Genomic DNA, 8378 nt, shown 5'->3' on the forward strand with positions numbered 1-8378 from the left:
ACATTTTATTTCGGTTGTTCCAATTTGATACATGTACCTTTGTGAACTTATCATTTCTGAGAACGCATGCTTTCACAGCGTGATTACCTGTAAATACCACATTAATGCAATAAATGCTCAAAATGATGTCCGTCAACCTCAATGCATTTGGCAATACGCGTAACGACAGTCCTCTCAACAGCGAGTAGTTCGCCTTCCGTAATGTTCGCACATGCACTGACAATGCGCTGACGCATGTTGTCAGGCGTTGTCGGTGGATCATGATAGCAAATATTCTTCAACCTTCCCCACAGAAAGAAATCCGGGGACGTCAGGTCCGGAGAACGTGCGGGACATGGTATGGTGCTTCGACGACCAATCCACCTGTCATGAAATATGCTATTCAATACCGCTTCAACCGCACGCGAGCTGTGTGCTGGACATCCATCATGTTCGAAGTATATCGCTATTATGTCATGCAGTGAAACATCTTGTAGTAACATCGGTAGAACATTACGTAGGAAATCAGCATACGATGCACCATTTAGACTGCCATCGATAAAATGGTGGCCAATTATCCTTCCACCCATAATGGCCGCACCATACATTAACCCGCCAATGTCGTTGATGTTCCACTTGTCGCAGCCATCGTGGATTTTCTGTTGCCCAATAGTGCATATTATGCCGGTTTACTTTACCGCTGTTGGTGAATGACGCTTCGTCGCTAAATATAACGCTTGCAAAAAATCTATCATCGTCCCGTAATTTCTCTTGTGCCCAGTGGCAGAACTGTACACGACGTTCAAAGTCGTCGCCATGCAATTGCTGGTGCACAGAAATATGGTATGGGTGCAATCGATGTTGATGTAACATTCTCGACACCGACGTTTTTGAGATTCCCGATTCTCACGCAATTTGGCTGCAACTGGTGTAGGGATTAGCCGCGACAGCAGCTAAAACACCTACTTGGGCATCATCATTTGTTGCAGGTCGTGGTTGACGTTTCACATGTGGCTGAACACTTCCTGATTCCTTATTTAACGTAACTATCCGACGAACTGTCCGGACACTTGGATGATATCGTCCAGGATAACGAGCAGCATACATAGCACACGCCCGTTGGGCATTTTGATCACAACATCCATACATCAACACGATATCGACATTTTCAGCAATTGGTAAACGGTCCATTTTAACACGGGTAATGTATCACGAGGCAAATACCGTCTGCACTGGCCGAATGTTACGTGATACCACGTACTTATACGTTTGTGACTATTACAGCGCCATCTATCACAAAGCGAAAAAAGTGGAACTAAAACATTCATATTTCTTTACGTACTACACGAATATGTATAAAAATGGGGGTTCCTAATTAAAAAAACGCAGTTGATATACGTCTGACCTATGGCAGAGCCATCTAGCGGGCCAACCATAGCGCCACCTGGTTTCCCCCTTCAAGCAAGACAAGTTTCGTTCTTTGTAGTTTTTGTGGTTGATGCTTATTTCGTGAGATATTTGGCCCGGTCACGATCAATGGACCACGCTGCATATTTCTTTTTATTCACTTGGACATGTTTCAACACCCAAGCGTCATCTTTTGTAGATCAATATTTATTCATGAAAATTACGTTGCTAGTGAAACTGCATTGCTGTAGATGCGTTTTTGTACCCTTTTTGTCGTTTTTGACAGCATGTTATATTTTCTGTTCTGTTGCGTGTCTCTGGTGGATATCTCTTTCTACTCCTATTGAGTACACTGATTCCACACTGTTATTTACAAAAATGTCGATCACAACTTACACGTGTTTTCCACAAAACGTGATAAAACATTACTTGAGCAGACACTTCTGTCCCCATACTCGTGTGTATGCCAGTGATTTCGGTAGCAGTAGAAAGAGATACTCGTGAGTATGGAGACAGAAGTGTCTGCTCAAATCGTGTTTTGTCACGTTTTCTGGAAAATATATGTGAAGTAACGTTGTGAACGAAATTTTACAAACAATAGCGCTGAAATATTGAACTTAATGGCAGTAGCAAGAAATATCCATCACAGACACACAGTAGGATGGAAAATATGACATACAGTCAAAAACGAAGAAAAGTGTGTGAAAACCCATCTACAATAACTCTCTTTCACTAACTATGTAATTTTTCAGAAATAAAATGTGACCCACAGAAGATGACACATAGAAAAATGTCTGGGTGATTAAAAAGACCTACATAGTGTCAGTATAAGGTGGTTTTTCCAAACTACCAAAATTTATCGCCACACAGAGTGTCACAGATTCACATATTCAGTTGTATCTCACCTTGCAGACGCGAGGTATCGCACACGTCAGCGGTCGCACTTGGCGCAATACTGTAGAGGGATAACACCTCCATAAGTTTATATCGGCGAGCCGCGTCCGTTATCATTGCGTGCTTTATCGATCTAGTCACGAGGTGGATGTTACAGTTCAAAGGTTATTTCGCACGTGAGTGTTATACGTTTTGTTGGCGCTTGATTTATGGAGAAATCTTCCCTGCCAATGAATGTGTTAACAGAGTATATGCAAAATAGAAAACGATCTTCTACAACGCACAACTACAAAGAGAAGCAGCACGCCTCTCAGGTAGACTGCCTCAGGGAGAACAGCGGAGAGCGAATAGCTAACTACTCCTTCCCGACCATCCACATGCGTGGGAGGCGAATTCGATATTGCAAATGATTTTTTGATTTAAACAACGTCACCTAAAGTATAGAGTCATTTTCCTATTACTTTAGACGACCCACGTAATGGAAAGTAAGTAACTGCTCTTTCTTGGTCTTACATATTTTCGGCAGTAAGGAAGCCAGGTTCACTGACGGCGCAATTTGCCTCCACTCTTCCCTGGTAGCGGTGACTAATGTTTGCCGGAATTCGATGGAAATTTATCTAGTACATAATCGTCATCGTGTTTCATCGCAGAAAAGTTATTTTCGATTTAGACTGAAGTTTTGTGCAGCTCAATCAAGTAAATCCACCAGATTTTCCTCGCAGAAGTGAGTAATCGTTCATGCGTTATGGGTAGGAGGCACAGACATGAATAGGTTCCAGTAACAACTGATATCACAGTGTGAGGCATATTTTACCATTTACATCTAGACTGAAGCGCCAAACAAACTGGTATAGGCAAGCGCATTCCAATACAAAGATAGGTAAACAGGCAGAATACAGTGCTACGGTTGACAACGCCTGTAGAAGACAATTCTCTGGCGCAGTTGTTAGATCAGTTATTGATGCTACAGTGACAGGTTATCGAGATTTAAGTGACTTTGAACGTGGTCTTGGAGTCGGCTCACGAGCGATAGGACACAGCATCTCCTACGTAGCGGTGAAGTGGGAATTTTCCCCCTACGACCATTTCACGAGTGTACCGTGAATATCAGGAATCCGGTAAAACATCAGATCTCCGACATTGCGGCGGCCGGGAAAAGATCCTACAGGAACGGGACCAATGACGACTGAGCGGAATCGTTCAACATGGCAGAAATGTACACCTTCCGTTAATTGCTGCAGGTTTCAATACTGGACCATCAACAACTGTCAGCATGTGAGCCATTCAACGAAACATCATCGATATGGGCTTTCGCAGGCGGAGGCTCACTTGCGTGCCCTTGATGACTGCACGATGCAAAGCTTTAAGCCTAGCCTGAACCCATCAACAGCGACACTGGACTGTCGAAGACTAGAAACATGTTGTCTGGTGGGACAAGTCTCGTTTCAGATTGTATCGAGTGGATGCACGTGTACGGGTATGAAGACAACCTCATGAATCCATGGACCCTGCATGTCAGCAGTGGACTGTTCAAGCTGGTGCAGGCTCTGTAATGGTGTGGGGCGTGTGCAGTTGGAGGGATATGAGATACCTGATGTGTCAGGATGCGACTTTGACAGGTCACACGTACGTACGCATCCTGTCTGAGCACCTGCATCCTTTCATGTTCATTGTGCATTTCGACGGGCTTGGGCAATTCCAGCAGGGCAATGCGACACACCAACGTCCAGAATTCCTACAGAGTGGGCTCCAGGAACACTCTTCTGGGTTTAAACCGTTCTGCTGGCCACCAGACTCCCGAGACATGAACGCCATTGAGCGTATCTGGGATGCGTTGCAACGTGCTGTTCAGAAGATATCTCCACCCTCTTGTACTCTTGCGGACTGATGGACAGCCCTGCAGGATTTATGGTGTCAGTTCCCCCCAGTACAAAATCAGACATTAGTCGAGTCCATGCCACGTCATGTTGTGGCATTTATGCGTGTTCGTGGGGGCTCTACACGATATTAGGCAGGTGTACCAGTTTCTCTGGCTCTTCAGTGTATATTCTGTATGCGAAATTACGGTGTGCGAAGATTTTATTAAGGTGATATAACGCCACATTTTATATACTTATAGCATCTTTCTCAATTTTCTCATGCATACACTTCACCTCCAGGCGCACAATAAAACGTGTTTCTGTCTCAATCTGGGGTAGCACTTAAATCCATAACATATCAACAGATCAGGCTCTCCTAACGATATACTACGCCTTCCACATTGCGGACAACGGGTTCTACACAATGCTGGTGACTACTTTGAAGGACAGTAACAGTTGCAAACATGTAACTCTTTCGTATCGGTTGTGAATAAATACACTCCCGGAAATTGAAATAAGAACACCGTGAATTCATTGTCCCAGGAAGGGGAAACTTTATTGACACATTCCTGGGGTCAGATACATCACATGATCACACTGACAGAGCCACAGGCACATAGACACAGGCAACAGAGCATGCACAATGTCGGCACTAGTACAGTATATATCCACCTTTCGCAGCAATGCAGGCTGCTATTCTCCCATGGAGACGATCGTAGAGATGCTGGATGTAGTCCTGTGGAACGGCTTGCCATGCCATTTCCACCTGGCGCCTCAGTTGGACCAGCGTTCGTGCTGGACGTGCAGACCGCGTGAGACGACGCTTCATCCAGTCCCAAACATGCTCAATGGGGAGATCTTGCTGGCCAGGGTAGTTGACTTACACCTTCTAGAGCACGTTGGGTGGCACGGGATACATGCGGACGTGCATTGTTCTGTTGGAACAGCAAGTTCCCTTGCCGGTCTAGGAATGGTAGAACGATGGGTTCGATGACGGTTTGGATGTACCGTGCACTATTCAGTGTCCCCTCGACGATCACCAGTAGTGTACGGCCAGCGTAGGAGATCGCTCCCCACACCATGATGCCGGGTGTTGGCCCTGTGTGCCTCGGTCGTATGCAGTCCTGATTGTGGCGCTCACCTGCACGGCGCCAAACACGCATACGACCATCATTGGCACCAAGGCAGAAGCGACTCTCATCGCTGAAGACGACACGTCTCCATTCGTCCCTCCATTCACGCCTGTCGCGACACCACTGGAGGCGGGCTGCACGATGTTGGGGCGTGAGCGGAAGACGGCCTAACGGTGTGCGGGACCGTAGCCCAGCTTCATGGAGACGGTTGCGAAAGGTCCTCGCCGATACCCCAGGAGCAACAGTGTCCCTAATTTGCTGGGAAATGGCGGTGCGGTCCCCTACGGCACTGCGTAGGATCCTACGGTCTTGGCGTGCATCCGTGCGTCGCTGCGATCCGGTCCCAGGTCGACGGGCACGTGCACCTTCCGCCGACCACTGGCGACAACATCGATATACGTGGAGACCTCACGCCCCACGTGTTGAGCAATTCGGCGGTACGTCCACCCGGCCTCCCGCATGCCCACTATACGCCCTTGCTCAAAGTCTGTCAACTGCACATACGGTTCACGTCCACGCTGTCGCGGCATGCTACCAGTGTTAAAGACTGCGATGGAGCTCCGTATGCCACGGCAAACTGGCTGACACTGACGGCGGCGGTGCACAAATGCTGCGCAGCTAGCGCCATTCGACGGCCAACACCGCGGTTCCTGGTGTGTCCGCTGTGCCGTGCGTGTGATCATTGCTTGTACAGCCCTCTCGCAGTGTCCGGAGCAAGTATGGTGGGTCTGACACACCTGTGTCAATGTGTTCTTTTTTCCATTTCCAGGAGTGTAGTTGCCACTACTTAAGTTCTAACCCTCGTATATAGAATCATACTGGTGTAACGGGGTGATGACTACTGATGGAATGTGATGGCACCCAACCTAAATGCGAAACAGTCTGTCCTGGAGCTTATCGTGAAACTGGCTATCGTTTAAGCCGTCTAAAACCGCATACATCTAGATGAAAACTGTGCTTGGTTAGTAAGCTAACAAATTGAATAATCTCTTTTAATTGGGATACATATGTTTTATGTCATTCCAGACCTGATGTTTTTCAGCTTATTAGATACTTATGCCTAGAACTGTGTTCTTGATTGCTAGGTTTCTGAAGTATATCTTGGATCGAAGTTTACCAGTATTCTGAAATCCAGTATATATGTACCCTGCACACCTTTAATTAATATAAAACTTTCACGGACGCATTTTAGACAGAGGCGTCATCTGTTCTGAAGTGACAAGATGCGAGGACGCTGCCGGTCACGTAACATCCTCCGTGTGACGTACGCAGCGCGGCCTGTCTTTCTCATTGGCCTTGCCGCGCGGTGCGGTGACGAGCGTGACTAAGCGAGTAGATGGTTGAGGTACTGCTGGCTGACTTTGTAGTGGCGGGGGGAGGGGGGGGGGGAGAGCCCCGGGCAGGCCTAGGGGCATCTGCGAGCACCCGAGGTCGAGAAACTACACTACTGGCCATTAAAATTGCCACACCAAGGAGAAATGAAGATGATAAACGAGTATTCATTCGACAAATGTATTATACTAGAACTGACATGTGATTACATTTTCACGCAATTTGGGTGCATGGATCCTGAGAAATCAGTACCCAGAACAACTACCTCTGGCCGTAATAACGGCCTTGATACCCCTGGGCATTGAGTCAAACAGAGCTTGGATGGCGTGTACAGGTACAGCTGCCCATGCAGCTTCAACACGATACCACAGTTCATCAAGAGTAGTGACTGGCGTATTGTGACGAGCCAGTTGCTCGGCCTCCATTGACCAGACGTTTTCAATTGGTGGGAGATCTGGAGAATGTTCTGGCCAGGGCGGCAGTCGAACATTTTCTGTATCCAGAAAGACCCGTACAGGACCTACAACATGCGGTCGTGCATTATCCTACTGAAATATAGGGTTTCGCAGTGATCGAATGACGGATAGAGCCACGGGTCGTAACACATCTGAAATGTAACGTCCACTGTTCAAAGTGCCGTCAATGCGAACAAGAAGTGACTGAGACGTGTAACCAATGGCATCCCATACCATCATGCCGGGTGATACGCCAGTATGGCGATGACGAATACACGCTTTCAATGTGCGTTCACCGCGATGTCGCCAAACACGGATGCGACCATCATGATGCTGTAAACAGAGCCTGGATTCATCCGAAAAAATGACGTTTTGCAATCGTGCACCCAGGTTCGTCGCCGGCCGAAGTGGCCGTGCGGTTTTAGGCGCTGCAGTCTGGAACCACGAGGCCGCTATGGTCGCAGGTTCGAATCCTGCCTCGGGCATGGATATGTGTGCTGTCCTTAGGTTAGTTAGGTTTAACTAGTTCTAAGTTCTAGGGGACTAATGACCTCAGAAGTTGAGTCCCATAGTGCTCAGAGCCATTCGAACCATTTGAACCAGGTTCGTCGTTGAGTACACTATCGCAGGCGCTCCTGTCTGTGATGCAGCCTCAAGGGTAACAGCATCCATGGTCTCCGAGCCGATAGTCCATGCTGCTGCAAACGTCGTCGAATCACGCAGATGGTTGTTGTCTTGCAAACGTCCCCATCTGTTGACACAGGGATCGAGACGTGGTTGCACGATCCGTTACAGCCATGCGGATAAGATGCCTGTCGTCTCGACTGCTAGTGATACGAGGCCGTTGGGATCCAGCACGGCGTTCCGTATTACTCTCCTGAACCCACCATTTCCATATTCTGCTAACAATCATTGGATCTCGACCAACGCGAGCAGCAATGTCGTGACAGGATAAATCGCAATCGCGATAGGCTACAATCCGACCTACATCAAAGACGGAAACGCTATGGTACGCATTTCTCCTCCTTACACGAGGCATCGCAACAACGTTTCACCAGGCAACGCCGGTCAACTGCTGTTTGTGTATGAGAAATCGGTTGGAAACTTTCCTCATGTCAGCACGTTGTAGGTGTCGCCACCGGCGCCAACCTTGTGTGAATGCTCTGAAAAGCTAATCATTTGCATATCACAGCATCTTCTTCCTGGCGGTTAAATTTCGCGTCTGTAGCACGTTATCTTCGTGGTGTAGCAATTTTAATGGCCAGTAGTATATTTACCCAGCGCTGCTGAAGAGGATTTCTAGCATGAATTTTCGCTCT

The sequence above is a fragment of the Schistocerca piceifrons genome, chromosome 8 (genome assembly GCF_021461385.2).
Source record: "Schistocerca piceifrons isolate TAMUIC-IGC-003096 chromosome 8, iqSchPice1.1, whole genome shotgun sequence".
NCBI classification, from domain to species: domain Eukaryota; kingdom Metazoa; phylum Arthropoda; class Insecta; order Orthoptera; family Acrididae; genus Schistocerca; species Schistocerca piceifrons.